General features: G+C 40.4%; 1 pseudogene; it reads left to right on the top strand.

The window, feature by feature from the left end:
* The window catches only part of LOC119415445, a 109,696-nt pseudogene that overhangs the window by 18,688 nt on the left and 70,925 nt on the right, over positions 1–20,083 (top strand).

The raw sequence follows: 20,083 nt of genomic DNA on the forward strand, positions 1-20,083 counted from the left end.
CTGCAGGTTTACTTGTGGTTCCTAGAATTTACAAAAACAGAATGGGAGGAAGATCTTTCAGTTCTCAGGCTCCTCTCTTGTGGAACCAACTTCCAGTCTCTGTCCGTGAGGCTGACACATTGTCCAGTTTTAAAACTAGACTTAAAACTTTCCTTTTTACTAAATCCTATAGTTAGGGTCGGCTTGGATTTCCTGAGCTGTCCCTTAGTTATGCTGCTATAGGCTTAGACTGCTGGAGGACAAACTGACCACAATTTTCACTCTGCTACTGTCTTTACTTACTCGGCTCAACATTTGTAATTATTTTTTCTATCCTTAACATCTGTTTTGTCTTTCAGATACATCTGGACCTATACCTGGTCCTGCCATTCTGTGTTTGTCTGTCTCTCCTTCCTGTCCTCTCAACCAGCCAGTCAAAGCAGATGGCCGCTTGTCCTGAGCCTGGTTCTGCTGGAGGTTTCTTCCTGTTAAAAGGGAGTTTTTCCTTTCCACTGTTGCCACTGTGCTCGCTCAGGATGGGAGACTGTGACGAAGCCAAGATTCAACTTGTCTGCTGGATTCCTTAGATGGAGAACTTTACTAATTGGCTTTTATGTGAATGTTCCTGTAAAGTGCCCTGAGACAACTTTGTTGTGATTTGGCGCTATATAAATCAACTGAATTGAATTGAGAGTGGGTGTGGCAGGCTAATGGAGAGAAGCAGAAACTGACAAGAAATGAGTGATGACACAAAATAAACAAAGAACAGACACACAAGTAATATAGATTTACACCAGAATCACAGGAGCTAAATTATAAAACAAAAGACTTCTAAAAATAATCTAACATAGAAACTAAATCCTGACTGACGGGCCACTCAGGACTGAAAAAATAAATAAAAAACATTATTTTTTATGAGTGCCATGAAAAGCAAAATGTGGAAAGCCGTCTTTATTCTTCCACAATTAACTTTTTAAATGGTTAATGCTAGAATCTCTTCTTTTAATGCTCATACACTGGTGCACACTGATTGTGGGGTTACTGATGCCCCCATCAAAATTTAAGAAAGGCAAAACTCAAACTTTATCACGGTCTGATGAGGTTAGACCCAAGTTCAGGCAGACACGGGGAGCAGGAAGTAAAATAATGGATTTATTAATAAACAAAAACCAAAAAAACTGATGTGCAGCAACAATTTGCAACATACGAAGGGAAAAGCACAAGGAAGGACTGAGATAAATTTTAAGCATACAGATGGTAAATGGACTGTACTTACAGTATATAGCACCTTTCTATCTTACTGAGATACTCAAAGTGCTTTACATTAGAATCTGTGCCTCATTCACCCATTCATACAGCACTCTACTAGATCTCTACAAAGCTAATTGAACAAATCATTCTAAAGAGACTAATTAGAGCTTTATCACATTCATACACCAATGGAACCCACATCAGAGGCAACAAGGTGTTCAGCGTCTTGCCCAGGGACACTTGGGCATGTGACTGCTGGTGGATTCGAACCCCCAACTCTTGCATTGCAGGACGACTGCTCTAACCACTCAGCCACAGCCGCCCCACATTTGCTTGTGACCAAACTCTGCTAACAGAACGAGAACTGAGGGGTCAGCCATCACCGGAGCGCACGTAGCCTGTTTGAGTGGTCTCTCTGTCTCAAGCTTTTGTTGCTTTAGTTCTTGGAATTAAACAGTATTCTCACCAAAAAAAAAAAAAACATTTTCAAGCAAAGTTTAACTTTTTTAATGCACAGTGACACTCTGTGAGAGTGTCAATTTCAAGTGTTTGTAATTTATCATAAATATTGTAGATTTAATGTAATACTACACATGATTTAAACAATAGAAACAAAGGTTTGGCTTTTGATTTTCTAAACTTATTCATGTTTGGAACCACACTGTAATGGTAACTACATAAGTTGAAATATTTAAAATATTTGGTCTGTCAGTGCCGTGGTCTTATAATCCTGAGGCTGTGGGTTAGAGCCCAGGTTGCATCAGGAACAGCATCCGGTGTTAAACAATGGCCAAAGTTTTCATTCAAGTTCACTTGATGTGGCAACTCCTGCAGAAGGGAACAGTTAAAAATAAAATACAATTGGATATAATCTTTTTGAATGAAGTAGTCATTGTTAGGATTCATTAAAAAATGTTTCAACCCACCTGAAGCCTATACACATGCTTATTTTATATATATATATGAATATATATATATATATATATATATATATATATATATATATATATATACACACACACACACACACTGCAGAGAGAAATGTTGCATACTTTGTGAATAAATAATCACCATTGTAAAACACACACACGTCTAGCAAGCCCTAAGAGCAAGAGTGTGTGATTGTGAGACATCTGTACAGAAACTTTAATAAGCTGTGTGGTTGTACTGTCACTGTACTTTATATACTACATGCTTGTGTTGCTATACTCTAGAGCTTTAAAGGGCTATTTCTACAACTGCTGCCACTTGTATCTATTTGCGTGTGGGGAGTGTGTGTCAAGGGATTGTTAGGGTAGAGGATGCCTGGTTGTTAATTGCAGCTGAAAATAAGCCATGACAGTCTATGATTTTTACTCCCAAAATAACCACTTGTCTTTTTACCAGGCGTTTAGGGAAATTCCTGTTTTTTGCAGTGACACAGCTGACTGACAGCTTGCAGCCACAGGTGGGGATGGCGAGTGCATCTCAGCATTACTGTCTCTATCTCATTCAAAGGAGTTGAAGCCAAAGGAAGTGTATGAGAAAAATTTGGACTCTTTTGACTATTTAAAACCATAGTATTTCTTAAAATCAGAAACCGGTCCGTATTCTGCAGAATAATAATTAAAAAAAAAATTATAAACACAAAGCTGCTTGTGATCATGTATTTGCTCATCTTTTCCAAAATAATGATTAAAAACCAAATCTGATGTAAGAAACCAGCATCAAAAGTTTGAGTACACCATTTGCAATTTTTGAACCGTTATAAAGATATATCGCAAACTCCCAAAAAAATGCATTTAAAAATAAATTTAAAAATCAAGCTAGAATTCATACATGCAAATTTCAGGTTTGTTCTAGACATGACATTGCACTCATCTTCTTTCTTGCGTCTCTACAAAACAAATATTGTCCACAATGTATGTATAAATGCAGATAAATTGTTTTATGAGTATTCATATACTACAGAATTATAATTAATAGTTTATGATAATAGTAGTTATTTTAAAAAGGTAAGTGACTTTAGCTTTAAATAGCCTAAATAAACGACTGACATGCTCAAGCCAAGCCTTTGTGTCGTTTGATGAAATTCGTCTCTGGCAGCAACGACCTGAAGGCAAGAATAACCACCTCCTCTACTCTCCTCTTTTTTTAAAGAGCAGATGATGCATCATTCTCACACAGACGGAGGTCCCCGCTCCCACTCTCACATAGGTATTTAAAGCTCCAGCTGCCGTTTTTAGGTGATCGTGATGTAACTGGTTGCTTTTCAAATGTAATTCTGGTGTCGAGGAGGGAGTGCTTTCGTAAATGTTTGATGAAGTACGAGGCACTCTGCTCTCTCTGCCCAGATGTTTCTGAGGCTGCCTGCAGAGGAAAGGGCTTTTCACAGAGTCACTCTTCTCCATCAGGGCCAGGTGGAAGCCCTCCGGTGAAAATAAATCATAGGGAGGTTAGCATAAAAGTGTGTGTGGGGCTAACCATCACATACATACTCCCAATGCAATTCTCAGACTTTTTATTTTTTGGCATCTTGTTCCCTGCCTCCTCTCATCCTCCTGTGGGAGCCTACTGAGTACAGTATTCTCTTTACTGGACATTTATCCCAGTTGGCAGGTGAGGTCTCCCACTTCTCACGTCTACACAATCTCTGTGCGAGTGATAACACACAGCCACATATGACCGCCACTTGATTCCATCAGCTGTTGTCATTTGTTTAAGGTCTGAACGTTGGAGAAGGGCCAGTGGGCGTTCCCTGACAGGGAAGCAGCAGAGCATGACATTTTACCATCTGGGCCACACTGGGATCAGCACAACACGAGTTCCTGATCTAGATACATCACTAGCCATCAACGGCTTCAGAATGCTTGTTGTACAGGACAGGACAAGAGACAGAGTGCTCGCCCTGAAGCAAAAACGATGGAAAGAGCCTACCTAATCTAATGCCTACTCTTTTCCTCCTTTGTCTTTTGGTGTCTCTTGTCAGAGAACAATATGGGCAAAGTCAAGACTGTTGTGATTGTTGCAGCTCCAAAGGATACCCAAACTGTAACATTACGTCAAGAATATATATCATTTTATCTTTAATGGGCTTTAAATGTGTTTCTAAAAAGATTGGGAAGGTTTCTTTGCAGACATGACCAAATTTGACCTCGGTGATTTTATTATGGAAGAGGTAAACGCCACAATATACACGGGAAAGTCCATAAACTCATAAATATGTTTTTTTTTTTACCTAAATCGTGTATACCTGGAGTAGCACAGCTTCCAGTATTTTTAAAGTATTTTTAAAATGCTTTGTAACGTTGAGCAGCAAACAGTTTCGTACACATTAATTGTTAGAGTTGCGTTTTTATTGCTAAGTGGGCAATCATGTATTTGCCTGTCTCTGTGTATGTTTGTTATTCTGTTAGCAAAATATCTTGTATATAGATTTTATTGAAACTCGGCCAACCCAACCCAAGATGGCTGCCACAGCTAGCAGACCTCAGAAAACACACAAACAGCTCTTACTCATTCTGTATAACTTTCATTCAGTTAAGGTTTCATGTGGTAATAGCTGGGGGTCATCCTCAGCACATGCTCTGAGCACGAACAGATTGTGCCACATCTTTGTTTAAAACTTTGGCATAAAAGTTGGTGAGCAATTTGCACAAATGCAAAATTCTACTTTCATTCTTTTGGTCGAGATAATAATGTTTTTTGTCTTTGCCTTCATGTTGATCTCAGAACACTACAAAGAAAATTAGCTCTCCTTTTTCCAAGCATTTGCTGGACTACATGGACATCTAACATACAGCTCAGGAAATAAATCACCATCTCTACATGGATGACAGCCATTCCAATCCAGTGTGTATTGAATTCCAACACAAGCACACCTCAATCACATATTTTTAAATGGATTGAGGAAAAGTATAAGAACCCTTGCACCACAATGGCATGACCATTTTGAACCACTTCAGGATCTAACCAAGCACTGCAAAATCACACCATGTTAGCATGATGTCACCTTCATGGGTATTACGTCTGAACTAGGTTGTTCCTACAACATTGTTTTGATCACGGTTGAAGGAACGACCAAGATTATAGGCATGATCAGCCCTTCTTCAAAGTCTTGACAATCAAGCCCCACAGATTCACGCAGGCCCGATGTGATGAATGCGCTGCCACTGCTGTCACTACGCCTCCCCACACTCCATCCAGACACTCTGACCCATGAAGATAAACCACCACAACATCAAGATGGAAGTTATAATACCTTTTTAATTATAATTCCTTTTTAATTATTATTCATACAAAGTAAATTAACTTTGCATTTGTTAAGGCCATAAGCCATAAACTCTCAGAAGCTGGTTTCTCAGACGACGCTAATGGTTCGTTCTCTAATAATCTCTCAGATTGGAGGCAATGTGTTCAACATAACGGCACTTCTTCCAGCTATTTAACTGTCAACAATGGTGTACCACAAGGCTCAGTCTTAGGACCCACCCTTTTCACAATCTACATAGGTAATGTAGGTCAGATCATTACATTTCTCTGTCAACGACACAGTTTTATTGTCGAGCTAGAACAGTTGCTAAGGTTTTCCATCTCTTACAGTCTGCATTTGACATCATCCAGTCAGATTCATTCCATCTCAAACTGGTGCTAAATGAGATAGAATCAAAGGGATGTTCAAACAGGAAGTTGGTACCAGCAGTCCTTCCTTCTATCTTATCTCCAAACGGTGTCCTTAATGAGTTTGTGGATTCGTACAAATACAGTACTTGAGTATCTTGCTCGACTCACATCTCTCTTTTAAGCCTCATGTCGAAAACTTGACAATGAAATTTAAAGTAAAATTGTGTTTCTTTCATAAAAATAGATCCTGTCTAACTCTGAATGCTAGGAAATGCCTTGTAACTGCGACTTTCCTTCCCTACGTGATAGATCCTAAAAACGCGTTTTTGGACGGTTAAAGTGGATTTTAAAGAGAAAATAGAAAGGGGTCAGTGAAGAGCACCGGAGTTGAGCTATTTGTCATCCAGTGTCTTCAGTCGAAAGAGAGAGACACGAAGAAACAATAAAACCGATAAACAAAAATGAGGTTGATAATTTTCATTTATCGTGATTAATTGATTTACTATTTATCACAACAGGCCTAAATTCTTCACAATATTGTTTATTGTTTTCTACTAAAAGCCTTCATTTTATATACTAAAGATGTTTATGTTTATCTGCTATAAAATTAGATTGTGATGAGATTAAATAGCTTTTGGACCTTGTCCCAAATGTCCATCAGTATAAAATTCAAGCTTGGCTATCAGGTGTTTAATTTTTCAGCCTCAGAGGTCGGTAAACGTCCCCGTTACTCGTTATATAACCAAACTGGTCACCTGAACTCTTCCGTAGTTGTCTTTCTGTCAGGTCTATAGGCCTTTCTTTTGTAGGTACATGTTAGATTAATTCCAAACTGCTCAATCATGGAGTATCTCAGTACTGTTGAGTATCTGTTTGATACAACGGGACCCATTGGTGCATTTATCACTCGATGCAAAGATAAAAAAAATTGTGCCATGAAAATTTGATGGCTGCTGCTGTTGCGGTTGCTTCTGGCACTGGGAAGATGCAAAAAAAGAAAAAGAAAAAGTAAAATAGGTCCTAAGCTGTGGTGTTGTCACTGCGTGGATGAAAAATACATGAGCATTAAGCTTCATGTTCGAGTCTGCTTAATGTTGCTGCCCGGATGATTGAAAGAAATGGCTTTTGTTAATGAAGTCAGAAGAGGATTATGGGTAAACAAGTTGTTAAGGTCAGCAAGGAAGCTAATTAGGAGAGTTTTAATGATGTAATAACCTTCCAGTAAACTTTTTTTTTGTTGTTGTGGCAGCAGAGCTGTGTAATTAATTTTTCTGCTCTTGTGTTTCTTTGTTCTCTTGTTCCTCAGAAACCTGCTGGATAGAGACACGTTCTCCAAATCCGATCCAAGTAAGCTTGTCTCTTATCTATGTCGCACGCACACACATGCACGCACTTCACTTTCATGCCAGCAAAGGTTCTAACAGTAAGATCCCTCAGTCCAGAAACAAAGGATTGGACTAAAGCTCTTATTTTAAACAAGATCTCACTTTAGAGAATGTCTTTGTGCATCACTATCTTATAAATAGCTGATTTTTTTTATTTATAAGCAACCATTTACAAGGATTTAAAATGTCTGCCACATAAAAAAAATTGTTTTGTTCCAGACTTCGCTGTTAAGATAAACGAGTTCAATACAGTAATGCTACCCACTGTCGGACACCCCCTTCCCCAGCAGATTTTTCTGTCAGTTTAGTGTGTGCTAATGGGATTCTTCAAGCTGATCACTGAATGTTCTCTTATATAAATGTAATATGCTTCAACTGATATTGGCTTTAATTTGTGCCCCAATTATATTAAAGTTTGGGCTTGGCTGCAACTTTTTGCAACTAGATGGGGAAACAAAATTGCGAGAAAATTTGCAAATCTTTGCTTGAATCACGTTGAATTGGTATTTACAACACAAATGCGTTTGCATGTAACTATGACCACATGCAGACGTAGTAACTTGCAAAACATCTTGTGACTGAATCACAAACATCCATGCTAACAGAAGTTTGCAGCAGCTGAAAAGACCTGTTTGACTCCCAGGTGCTGATTTTATGGGGGGAGTTTACATGTTCTCTGTGTGCACACATGGGTTTCCTCCGGGCACTCCGATTTCCTCCAACAAGTTATTTGGCAACTCTAAATTGGCCGTAGGTGTGTGAGCGTGAATGGCTGTTTTTCTCTGTTGTGATTGACTGGTGACCAGTCCATGGAGTACCCTGCCTCTTTCCCTGTGACTGCTAGAGATTTCATCCATCCATCTATCCATCATCCATCCAACATTCATCCATCCATCCATCTATTCAATCCAGCCATCCAGCATCCATTCAATCCATCAATCAGCCATCCAACATCCATTCAATCCATCTATTCAACCCATCCATCCATCTCTCCCTCGATCAGTTCAACATCCATCCATCCATCCATCCATCTATTCATTCCATCCATCCATCCATCCATCCATCCATCCATCCATATCCAGATTGATATGGATGGATGGATGTTGGATGGATGAATGGCTGGATTGAATAGATTGATGGATGGATGGATTCAATCAATCCATCCAACATCCGTCCATCCATCCAATGTCTGTTCATCCATCCATCAATCCATCCACTTGTCCATCAATCCAACATTCATCCATCCATCTATTCAATCCATCAGCCTTCCAACATCCATTCAATCCATCCATCAGCCATCCAACATCCATTAAATCATCTATTCAACCCATCCATCCATCCATCCATCCCTCCATCCATCTATTCAACCCATCCATTCATCCATCCCTCCATCCATCTACAAAGTATTGATTCATCCATCATCCATCCATCCATCCTCATCCAGATGGATATGGATGGATGGATGTTGGATGCATGGATTGATGGATTCAATCCATCCATCCAACATCTGTCAATCCATCCAAAGTCCATTCATCCATCCATTCAGGTTTACCTGTTTCTTCCTTGTCGGGATGCAGGGGTCACTGGTGCCCATATCCAGTCACTGTGTGAGAAGTGGGGGACACCCTTATTACCAGTGAGTGCAAGCTCAAAATCACCAAAGATTACTCGAACTGCAATAAATAATAGGCCATTATATTTCAATATGGCTCCAGAGAGCCAAGTTCGGCAAGATGGGTCAGTACCAAGAATTCATGTTCTGCCTACTAATTATATATTTAGTCAATCCCGTGGACTGTCACTGAACCACGCCTGGTGTAGAGGATACTGATGATCGAGGAGAAAATGAGGAAAATGTGGGTTTGTCGCAGTTAATATAGGTCTCTCTTGTAAATGAGTCCTCGAGGCTCAATAGGATTTACCTGTCTAAATAAAGGTTGAATGAAAAATATTGTCATTGAAATATCAAGCAATAATTTTGCAAGTTTTTTCTAATATCATGCAGCTCTTACCAGCTCCCTGTGACCCTCCTCAGAATCTAACAGGTATACAAAATGTATGTATGTATGGATGGATGTAAAAGAAGCACAGAAAGAAAGCCTGTTTTATTCAGCCATCATTTATGAATCATGTTTACCTGATAAAACTATTATCTCATCTTCAGGCATGTCCCAATCATCATCTCCCAGATCACATGGGTAAAAACACCAAATGATGACAGGTTTTATGATTGATGAGAGTGAACATCTCAGCATTTGTTCAAAGAGTTTCCCATTGACTTTATTGTTGCAGCTCAAATGCATTGAAGCCTTACTCAGTGCTAAGAACTGATTCTGTCACACAGACAAGCTCGAGAATTTAAGAGTTCCTTGTCGTTCCTGTGTCATCTCTGCTTTTACTTTTTCTTTGACAATTTATTAAGTAGGATAAAAACAATAATGGGAGAGGGCAATGCTTGCTCTTTTGAAAGGATGAAATCAAAATGTGACTTTTTAACCGTCTTATCAACTGAACACTTGGCACATTTGTCCCCTGAGAGCTGCACGGCAAACTCCACCCCCCACCCCCCTGTGGTGTTGTTAGCCTTGGTTAGTTGCGGGTGAACCCACAACTGACAAGCTCCTAGAATTGCGGGTTGGACCTTTAAATGTCAGATGGCGGGAAAGTAGGATGAGCATCCCTGCCTGCTCATACGTTTATGCAAGGAGGCACTTGTGCTGCGTCCATGTCTCTGCTCTGCTGACAGCACTGGCTCCAGTCACACAGCATTAGGCCGCCTCGGCAGAGTCATGCACACACACACAGCTGCAGCACACATCTACGGCCACCGGCAAGCTCACAGACCCTTTTCATATTAGCTTATAAAGCTGAAGAGCAATACAGTACTTTCTGGCATGATTGTGTACAAATATCTGTGCGGATATTCTGGCCACTCTGACTGTTTCAGCAAATTGGAAAAGGCATCGAGCAAACTGAAACACGGACAAAGGATGTTTGTTACGTAGATGGTAGCTCAGTGATTGTACCGGTTGTCCAGCAGGGTGATCATCAATCGGCTTTCATCATCAGCTTGACTGTTAGGGACGCTGGTTGAGAATTCATCGCCATTTCCAGATGTCACAGATGACGGTTGGATCACTTTTTTTGCCCCGCACGATAACTCAAAGTCCATGTCTCATCCTGTGCTTCAGAGAAACATTAAAGCATGACTTCATTCAACCAGTTGAGCCACAGTTCACCGCACACCATCTCTAATGCACCGTAGACTTTAGATCAGCTACAGCACAAACCCCCGCCCGCCTTATGATGTGCAGTCTCCCCTCGTTCTGCCACACCAGATCTGGCGAGCTGTGGCACGCGCTCCACAAAAGCTCTGCAGGAGTGTTCTGGTAAAAGCAGCAAAACGTTAGCTATAAGTGTTTTCAACTCAGCTTGAAAGGTGGCGCTTGCAGCACATGCATCGGCTTCTTTCCCTCAGGAACTACTGCAGATGCATGATGGGAAAAGATATCAACGCCACACAATCTTCATGGGGAATCCGGGCCCTGCTTTCTAGTTGATGGGGGAAAAATTATCATTATGCCACTGAAAGCTCATTACAACTGATTTAACATTAAATTAAGTCAGTCCACAAACTTACAAGCAATAAATCAAACGGAGTATATTTCTTTTCCCACCGTTTCTTCCTTTATTTGTTTGTTACATTTATGAGTTTTACACTTTATGAGACGCAGTTCTTGTGATGAGAAACTGCCTCTAAAAATTCATAAAATCAGAAGCTCCCATTTGTCTGTATCCTGTTCTCTTGTAAAAGCAAACGATCAATAAACAAAAACACAAAAAACAAGACTTTATAAATGCTAGCCGAGTTGATCCTAAGACATGAAATTTTGATTCTGGAGTCACACTTTCTGATGCAAAGGGCGTCGTGGAGCACTGCTACAGTAAGATGTGGACAAGTTTACCTTTAGGTTCAAGGTTCTTTGTTGTCATTTGAATCACATGTGGTGCATGAGGTGGAATGAAATTGTGTACTCAAGGTCCAGTTATACCCAAAACAGAATACAAGGATCTAAGATATACGCTAAACAACAATAATGTTTTATAATACAGTATTAAACAGCAGCCTGAACATGAGTCTGTGGTGTAGTCTACGCAGTATTCGGGTATATGAAGTATACCCACTAGAAAAGTTTAATTTCAGTGTACCCATTTAAAAGTGCCCAGTGATACATGACATATCATTAAGCACATGTCAATGACACGTTAAACGGCAGTAAAACGCTTCCGTGACAACCTTTCTGTATGCAGCGCTTGTTTATTACATTTGATTGATTATCCAGCAAATTATTGTATAATTCTGTACTTACTACTTAAAACTTGAACGTTTTGCTTTGATACTGTTTTATAAATTTTATAACGTTTTTTAAATACAAAGCCAATTGTTGTACAAAGTTTTGATGTACATTTATTCAAATATTAACATCAGAGAAATTTGGAAAAGCTCAATATGCTTAACAATCAAAATAAATTGATGATTACATTGTACTAACCAGAGTACTTTGGGTTCTAAGCACAGTATACCCACAACAAAAATGTAGACTACACCACTGGTCTGTTGTGAGCAGAAGGCAAGAAATCAGCAGCACAAAGTGTAAAATCTCCAATTAAAATGGCTTTACAGTGATTTTTCCTGGTTAGAGATTCATGAGTCCAACAGCTTCAGGGTAGAAGCTGTTCCTCAGTCTAGTGGTTCTACACTTAATGCTCCACAACCTCCTGCCTGAGGGGAGCGGGGCAAAAAGTGGGTGTGCTGGTTTATACCATGTCCAGTGAGCTTGGCCCTCTTTTCATGTCCTGCATCCTGCATGAATCAGAAGTAGAGGCTTAGCAAGGTAACTTTATGTTCACGTCAGATTTTTTCAGTATCATTAAGCTGTTTCACTTCAAAACCTGAATCTGTTACTATAGCAACAGAGGCTGTGAACCTAACCATCTCCAGAGATCCAACAGGTCCTTAACCTAAAGCGAGTCCCTACAAAATGTTAGATCAAACTAATTTGACTTTGTGAAATAGCTCCAAACCATGAAAGATTTAATGTTGTTTAATCATGAAAATAAGCATGTCTGAGCACAGTGCATATTATTTTGTCTGTTGGTTCAGTTTCACAGCAATCTTATAAAATGTCTGAATGCCTGATTAAAATCACAGTTTGACTGTAATCATTTTAATGTAACAAAACAAAACAGATGTTTAAAAATAGCTCACTCAGTGAATAGATAAAATATTTGGAACAACACTTAAAAGAAAAAAGTTTAAACTTCTGTCCAACAAAGTTAAGTCCTGTCCTCTGGACGGTTTCTTTTTGTCGAAAAGACTCGATCAGTCCGAGGAGCCACAACAAACTCAGACTTAAAACCTGATGATTCCTGTTGCGGGGAGGTAGAGGCAAATGGCTCTTCATCCTCAGGATCAGACACATTTGTGTCTGAGGAGGTGGATTGTTCCTCTTCCTGAGGCTCCAGAAACGTTGCTGACGAGGCCTGTGTGGCTGAGGAAGAGGACGGCTCCTCATCCTGGCCTGTGGCAGAAGGTGGTCCAAAATATTTCACAAGTGCCCTGAATTTGCATTAAAATATTAAAATACCACACACAAAACATCTGATACATCGTGCGTGAATTGTGTCATTATCAAACATTCTGAATTCTATGCCTCACAGTGTATGTTGAGAAGTATCCTAATGCAACACTGAGTAATTACAGGAGGCTAACACAACTGTCCCAAGTAATGTGAAGAGATTTAGGGACTGTCATTCTGACACGGCAAACGTCTAACAGCTAAGACAAAACAAACAGGCCTACATATACTTTCAGTTTGTAAAATATCCAGAGTAAGAGACAAATCAACACCGCTTCCAGTTCATGGATATTTAATACAGTCCAAGCTACATCACAAGATCATTGCCTTTATTAATTATAGCAGCCTAATATTACTTTCCCATGTAGTCGTTTAGCTTTAGAAGAACTTTGATCATCAAAATGGTAATATTTTCTGCTGAAAATCAAACATGTCATCCCAAGCAGCTAAACGTAAACAACATTTAGCGTCTTATGTTATTAATTAATATTAAGCCTATCTTGCAACAGGCTGTAGCTTGTATATAACACCTTTAATTTCTCCTCTTCTTCTTTTCTCTTTTCCTAAACTGGGCACCTGATGCCTTTAACCTGTTCTTGTCCAGCTCCCATGTGTGTAATTGGCACCCCCCCCCCCCCCCAACATGAGTCAGAACAACTTAGTTCTAAACTAATTCACCTTCCTTGGTGTGCAGATTTGGTTTTGTATTTATTTTTTTTTTCACAAATAAACTACTGGCTATGTTCACAATAGGACTGAGTCCTTTGGATAAAGGACGGAACGTCTCAGCACCATAAAAGAAACCGTCCAGATGATTTGACTGAACATTGCTGGAGTTTATACCTGGATTACTGAGCGTGAGATTTGGTGTTTAGAACCTCTTTGGCATAAATGTCTCAGAGGAGTTGATGGGGGAGAGGGTGGGCCCCAGAGTTCATCTTAGCACCAGCAAACTGTTTTTTTTTCCCCACTCTGGAGCGTGCTGTTTGTGGGAATCAGTTTTGTTTAGTGGCTTCTCAGATTGAGGAAGTCCTTTGCATAAAGGACGAAATGTCTCAGCACAAAAATAAACTGTCCAGATGACTTGACTGAACATTGTTGGAACCTGCATTCAAGACTTCAGCTGCGGACCTTGTGCAGCCGACATGCAGATTTTTTACCACAACAGGCAGCGTGCTGGGGAAACTCACCCCATCAGCTCCTTTGTCCACTTTTTGAAACACCACTTTCAGAAATACCCATCGCTTACAAGATGCTCACATCCAGTGTTCTAGTTATCATAGTTTGGACTGGTTATTATGGTTTGGCTAATCCCTGTACCGTTAACCAGCTTCAATTTGACTGAACTTTTTAGACAGCTTTGAACACTTCTGCAGTCACACTAAATGTGCAAACAGAAGTACCTCAGATTTTCAGCTAAGACTACAGTGAATTTTAACACTGAGTAGAAACAAAACACTCAGCTTATGTTGGTGATAGCACATGGGGGGGCTCACTATCAGCTCAGGTCTAAATTATAACATTTATGTGAGGATGAAATGAAATAATCTGATCTGATTTTAAAACTATAATTCCCACACAGTCTTAACAGTGAATAAATCCATGATTAATTCCCTCATGTTATTTCATTGGTCGGCAACAGCTCATATTAACTCACGCATAAATTTCCAATTAATTAGTGATGCAGGTAATGATGATGGTGATGGGGACGATCCATGTTACTGAAGAAGGTGTTGTTGCATCATAAAATAACTTTCTGCCTAGAAGTTTTGTGTTGGAGCCAGCTGTGTGGTGCACCAATTGAGAAGGACTACTAAAATTTAGAGTTTCATTCCTGCTTTGTTATTTTATTTCATTTGTTTAACTTTATAAAAACAACCAGGTCAAGCAGAGGTGGCGCAGTGTTAGCAATTGTTTTTATTCAAGTGAAATAAGATTTTCAGCTCTCCTTATGTGAGGTGATGTATTTTGGGATAACCTACATACAGTGTTTTTGTCAGGATAAAAATCCTGGTGTTCAAAACGTTGAAACCTGATGGCTTTGACCTGTTCAGCACTTTGGTTGGCCTTGCTGCTGCTTTAATGAAGTGGTATGGTATGTTCTTGTCCATCTTCCATGTGTGCAACTGACACTCGAGCAGAGTAGGTCATCACTGCCAGGGGTGATTCTAGAATCTGACCTGTAGGGGTGCCCTAGCCCCCACTGCTAACAATGGCTCTTGGCTTGAACAATGTGGTAGCCACTGGCATCAGAAGCATTCTTAATGTGGGGGGTCTGGGGGTTCCCCCCCAGAAAACTTTGAATAAAGTAGATGCCATTTCCTGCATTCTGGTGTATTTTAATGGGTTGTCAAACATCTATGTTTACCTACATAAGTAAATGTAACGCTCTGCTTTACATTACACAACCTAATACTTTTGTACAAAATCCGTTTACTGTTAACTGATCATAACAAACTAAGACTGAACTTACCCAACCTGAAGTTGTAACATACATCTACATATAAAACAAACAAAGCAAAGCACAACTACCTTTAAGCATTAACCTTTAATTTAACCAACAAAGTCCATGCTCAATAATCCAGGTATACAATCCAAGAATTTTCAGTCAGGTCATCCAGACAGTTTCTGGTTTTTTTTTGTGCTGAAACATTTCACTTTCCATCCAGAAGGCTTCATCAGTCAAGGAAACACAACACAAAACTGATTCTTCCCCCAAACAGCTTACTCCAAAGTGGAACAAACCAGTTATGTTGGTGCTAAGATGGTCTCTTTGGCAAACCCTCTCCTGTGGTGGCGACCCTCTTCCTCATCAACAGTCATGTCAAACTGGTTCAAAACCAACAAAGTCCATGCTCAATAATCCAGGTACACAATCCAACAATTTTCAGTCAGGTCATCTGGATACTTAATTTAACCACTAAGCATACAATGTAATTATGCAGAAAATGAAGGATTTACTTGCAGTTACCTTCGTACAGATGAACATACGGTACTTCCTGTTTCTCACTGTTGTATGAACATACGGTACTTCCTGTTTCTCACTGTTGTATTCAGCTGCTCATGAGGTCAGCCGCTGGTTTTTATCCATGTATACAATTTTCCAGACTCAGTTTAGGTTTTGGAAATTGAATAAACTGTATTCCACCCTCTAAAGCAGGGCTATTCAACTAAACTGCTCAGGGGGCCACATCCCTGGTCCAGCAAGGGAGGCAAGAGAATTTTCCGTCCCTCCCTTTTTCCACAACCTGTGCGTCAGACCTCAGCAGCAAGTTACACACTGCGCCTGATGGAGTTCGCCTACTCCCCGCAAGTGGGTGATAGGAAACTAAACAAGCTATATCAAATAATGCCTTTTTTTTTTAGGGGGAGAGTGGGGCGAGGCTGGGCGCATGTGCCCCCTTTTGCTGAGATGCCGCCCTGGGCAGCTTCTTATATCACCATTTCAGAAACTACCACTGCCGGCCAGTTTGCCTTTGTATTGTATTAACAGGTTACCAAGTAACACAAAGTAAACAAACACCACCTAACGTGTGTGTGTGCACATGCTTGTGAGTGTGCATGTGTATGTGTGTGGACATAGTAAAGGCTGCTGGAACGCAAATGAAATGTCACATTAGTGCTAGCCGATTGCTTACTCTGTTCTCACTTGTGGGCCATCCTGAGCAAACACTCCAGGACTCCTTCAAACACTCATTAGTCCTTTTCAAATACCACCCTACACTCCACCTCCTCTCTGAAATATCACAGTGCTGTGAGGTGAGGAGGTTTTTTCTTCCAAATGTCCATATGAAGAACCAACTCTGCTTCTCTTTAAGTGTTGCTTTACTGGTAAATACTTTTAAATCAATCTAACCTTCTGTTTCTCTCCTCAACAGTCTGTGTCCTGTACATTCAAGGAATAGCCAACAGAGAATGGAGAGAGGTGAGTACACCAGTCAGACAAAACTGAAGCAGCACCTACCTTGACTTTTTTGAAAACTCAACTGTGAGGCTTACATTATTTATTCATGGTTTGACTGATTAAATTCGAAAATGAGTCTCCATCCATCCATCCATCCATCATTTTGTGCTTCTTCCCGAGTCAGGTCGTGTGGACAGTGGCTTGAGCAGGGAGGTCCAGTCATTTCTTTCAGCTACTTCTTCCAGCGCCTCTAAGGAGGATTCCAAGGCGTCCCTGGCAAGCCGAGAGGCAAAGTTTCTCCAGCATGTCCTGGGACTACCATGGGGTCTTCTTCCAGTTGGACATGCCCAGAAAACCTTGAAAGAAAGGCCTCCAGGAGACGTACTTCTCAAATGAACTTCTCTCCCTGGGAGAGTCCAAACACCCAGGGGGCAAAATTCATTTTGACAGCTTGTATCTGCATTCCCGTTCTTTTGGTCACTACCCAAAGTTTGTGACCGTAGATGAGGAACATAGATCGACTAGTAAACAAAGAGCTTTGCCTTGCATCTGAGCGCCCTCTTCACCATAATGGACGGGCACATAGTTCACAATACTGTATAAGATGCACAGATTCTTCTGTTGATCTCGTGCTTTCTTCTTCCCTCACTCGTGAACAAAACCCCGAGATACTCGAACTCTTCAACTTAAGGCAGCACCTCAGCCCCAACCCAGAGAAGGCAATCCACCCGTTTTTGTCCGAGGGCCATGGCTTCAGATTTGAAGGTGCTGATCGTCATTCCTGCCACTTCTCACTTGGCTGTGAACCACTCCAGTAAGAACTGGAGATCATGGCTTGATGACACCAATATGACCATGTCATCCACAAATAGCAGACATAATAATAATAATAATAATAATAATGTCATCACAATGTCAGCACTGTATGTTTCCATACAATGGCGAAATTAGTCTCTGCATTTAACCCATCCACCACCAGGTGGTGCAGTGGGCAGCTATTGAAAGCGCCCGGGGGACATTTTGGGAATTAGACGTGCTGCCCAGAGACGCCACGTGATGTGCAGTGACTGGGGATCGAACCTGGGACTCTCGGGTCCCAAGCCGGCTGCCCTGCCTCTACACCATCTCGGCCCTAAGACTAGTGAGCAGCACTTCCTTTGCTCTCTGACTGCACTGAGAAATTCTGTCCATAAAATTTATGAACAGAATCGTTGATAACTGGCAGCCCTGGCAAAGTCCAATTCCCACACTGAAAGGGTCTGACTTATTGTTGGCAACGCAAACCAAACACTTGCATTTCTTGTACAGGGACTGAATGGCCCATGGCAACAGACTCCAATCCCATACTCACGAAACACCCTCAGTGTACCTTGGAGAACATGGTCGAACGCCTTCTTCAAGTCCACATAATACATGTAGACTGGTTAGGCAGTTGGAAGTTGGGAGTCTGATTTTAACACATTTAAATTAGCTCACTTTTGCTTATTTATTTTGTGCCGAACAGGGAAATGTTGTCCCATCCTTGTCTGATGTAGGATTTTAACTGTTCAACCATCCTTTGTCTTCTATGCAGAGTTATTCCTTTCATGACACCTAATTCTTTCAACTAGTGAGAGGTCTTGACTTCTGGCAGACCAGTTTAGCACCAGGAATTCTCTACAACAAAGCCATGGAGTTGCAATAAATGCAGCATGTGGGTTAGCATAGTCTTGGTGAAATATGTAAGGCCTTTCCTGAAAAATACACGAATGGGAGCATGCTAATCTAAAACCTGTATTACATTTCTTCATTGATGCTTCCTTTCCAGATGTTTAAGCTGTCCATGCCAGAGGCACTAATGCACCCCTATACCATTAGAAAGGCATGCTTTTGAATTGAGCTTTGATCAGAATCAGAATAAACTTTATTATCATTGTACCGAGATACGACGAGTATATGTCCGTGCAGTCGTCCGAAAGATGGGCGGAGTGCACGTAGCTGCTGCTCTTTAAGAGTGCGGCTTCTTATCCTTTTGATGCACATCTAATAACTACTTTTGGAAAGTTTCATAAAAATGCGTTTAATGGCCCGCATTTTAGTAATAGACCCACAAACACTCACCTTCACCCACAAACTCAAGTCATGATTATTGAATATGCAAGAATTTATAAAACAGGGCAGAAGCATCCATCTATCCACCTTTGTCTTATCAAGTCATGTAAGCGGTTATTAAAAACATATTTATTTTTGTCTTCCAGTTTGGGCGGACAGAAGTCATAGACAACACCCTCAACCCTGACTTCGTCCGCAAATTCATTCTGGACTATTTCTTTGAAGAGAGGCAGAATCTTCGCTTCGACCTGTAAGTTTAATGCCTGACTTATGTGTGTTGACGTGTCTCTGATGTACACGTTATGCAGCCATGGGTGAAAGTGCTGCTTTGTGCTGATATATGACTGAAATATTCATGGTTAGAGCAAAGGGAGTTGTAAAGGGAGTGATGGTAACAGAAAGTCACACTGTTCTTTACTTCTATCAGAAAGAGAAGTAAAGTAAAACGCTATGTGTTGTCATCATTATATGTTCCCATACAATGGCAAAATTGGTTCTTTGCATTTAACCCATCGCACCTCGGATGCACCCAGTTGGAGCAGTGGGCAGCTATGTAAGCGCACAGGGAGCAATTGGGGATTAAGTGTCTTGCTCAGAGACACCACGACATGTGGAAATGACTGGAGATCGAACCTGGGACTTTCAGGTCCCGAGTCGGCTGCCCTACCTCTACCCCATTCATCCTCATGACACCAAGTAAATAATTGCTTTTTCATTTTCTTTTTATACATTTGCTTTACAGATGATGCTCTAGAGCTGTCAGTCCTTTTAGGTCTAAGTGCAGCATTTGACACAGTTGATCATACAATTTTAATTGGCTTCCTTCAGTATCCGTTGGTCAGCACTCAGGTAGAACCTGCTGTTTTAAAATAGGTCATTTCATCAGACTGCACAAAAAACACACACTTTCCTGCCACTACCATCAAAGAAATTATTTAGTCATGCTATTTATAGAAACATGTTGCACTTTGTAGGCTTGTTTAAATTTTCAAGTGTATGCTCTTGGATTTTAAAAATTAGCGCACAAAAATCTGATTTGTGCATCCGAAACCTGAAACCTCAAAAATTGAAATAAAAAATCCAAAAACATCAAATACAACACATCAAAGCTAATAAAACATAGGTAGAGCTATATAGTTTCTGACAGTCATTAATAGGCCTGTCGCGATATAAAATAAATCAATGAATCGCATGATAAATGAAAATTACCAACCTCATTTTCATTTATCGGC

Source organism: Nematolebias whitei, chromosome 10 (genome assembly GCF_014905685.2).
Source record: "Nematolebias whitei isolate Nwh7 chromosome 10, NemWhi1, whole genome shotgun sequence".
Classification (NCBI taxonomy): Eukaryota; Metazoa; Chordata; class Actinopteri; order Cyprinodontiformes; family Rivulidae; genus Nematolebias; species Nematolebias whitei.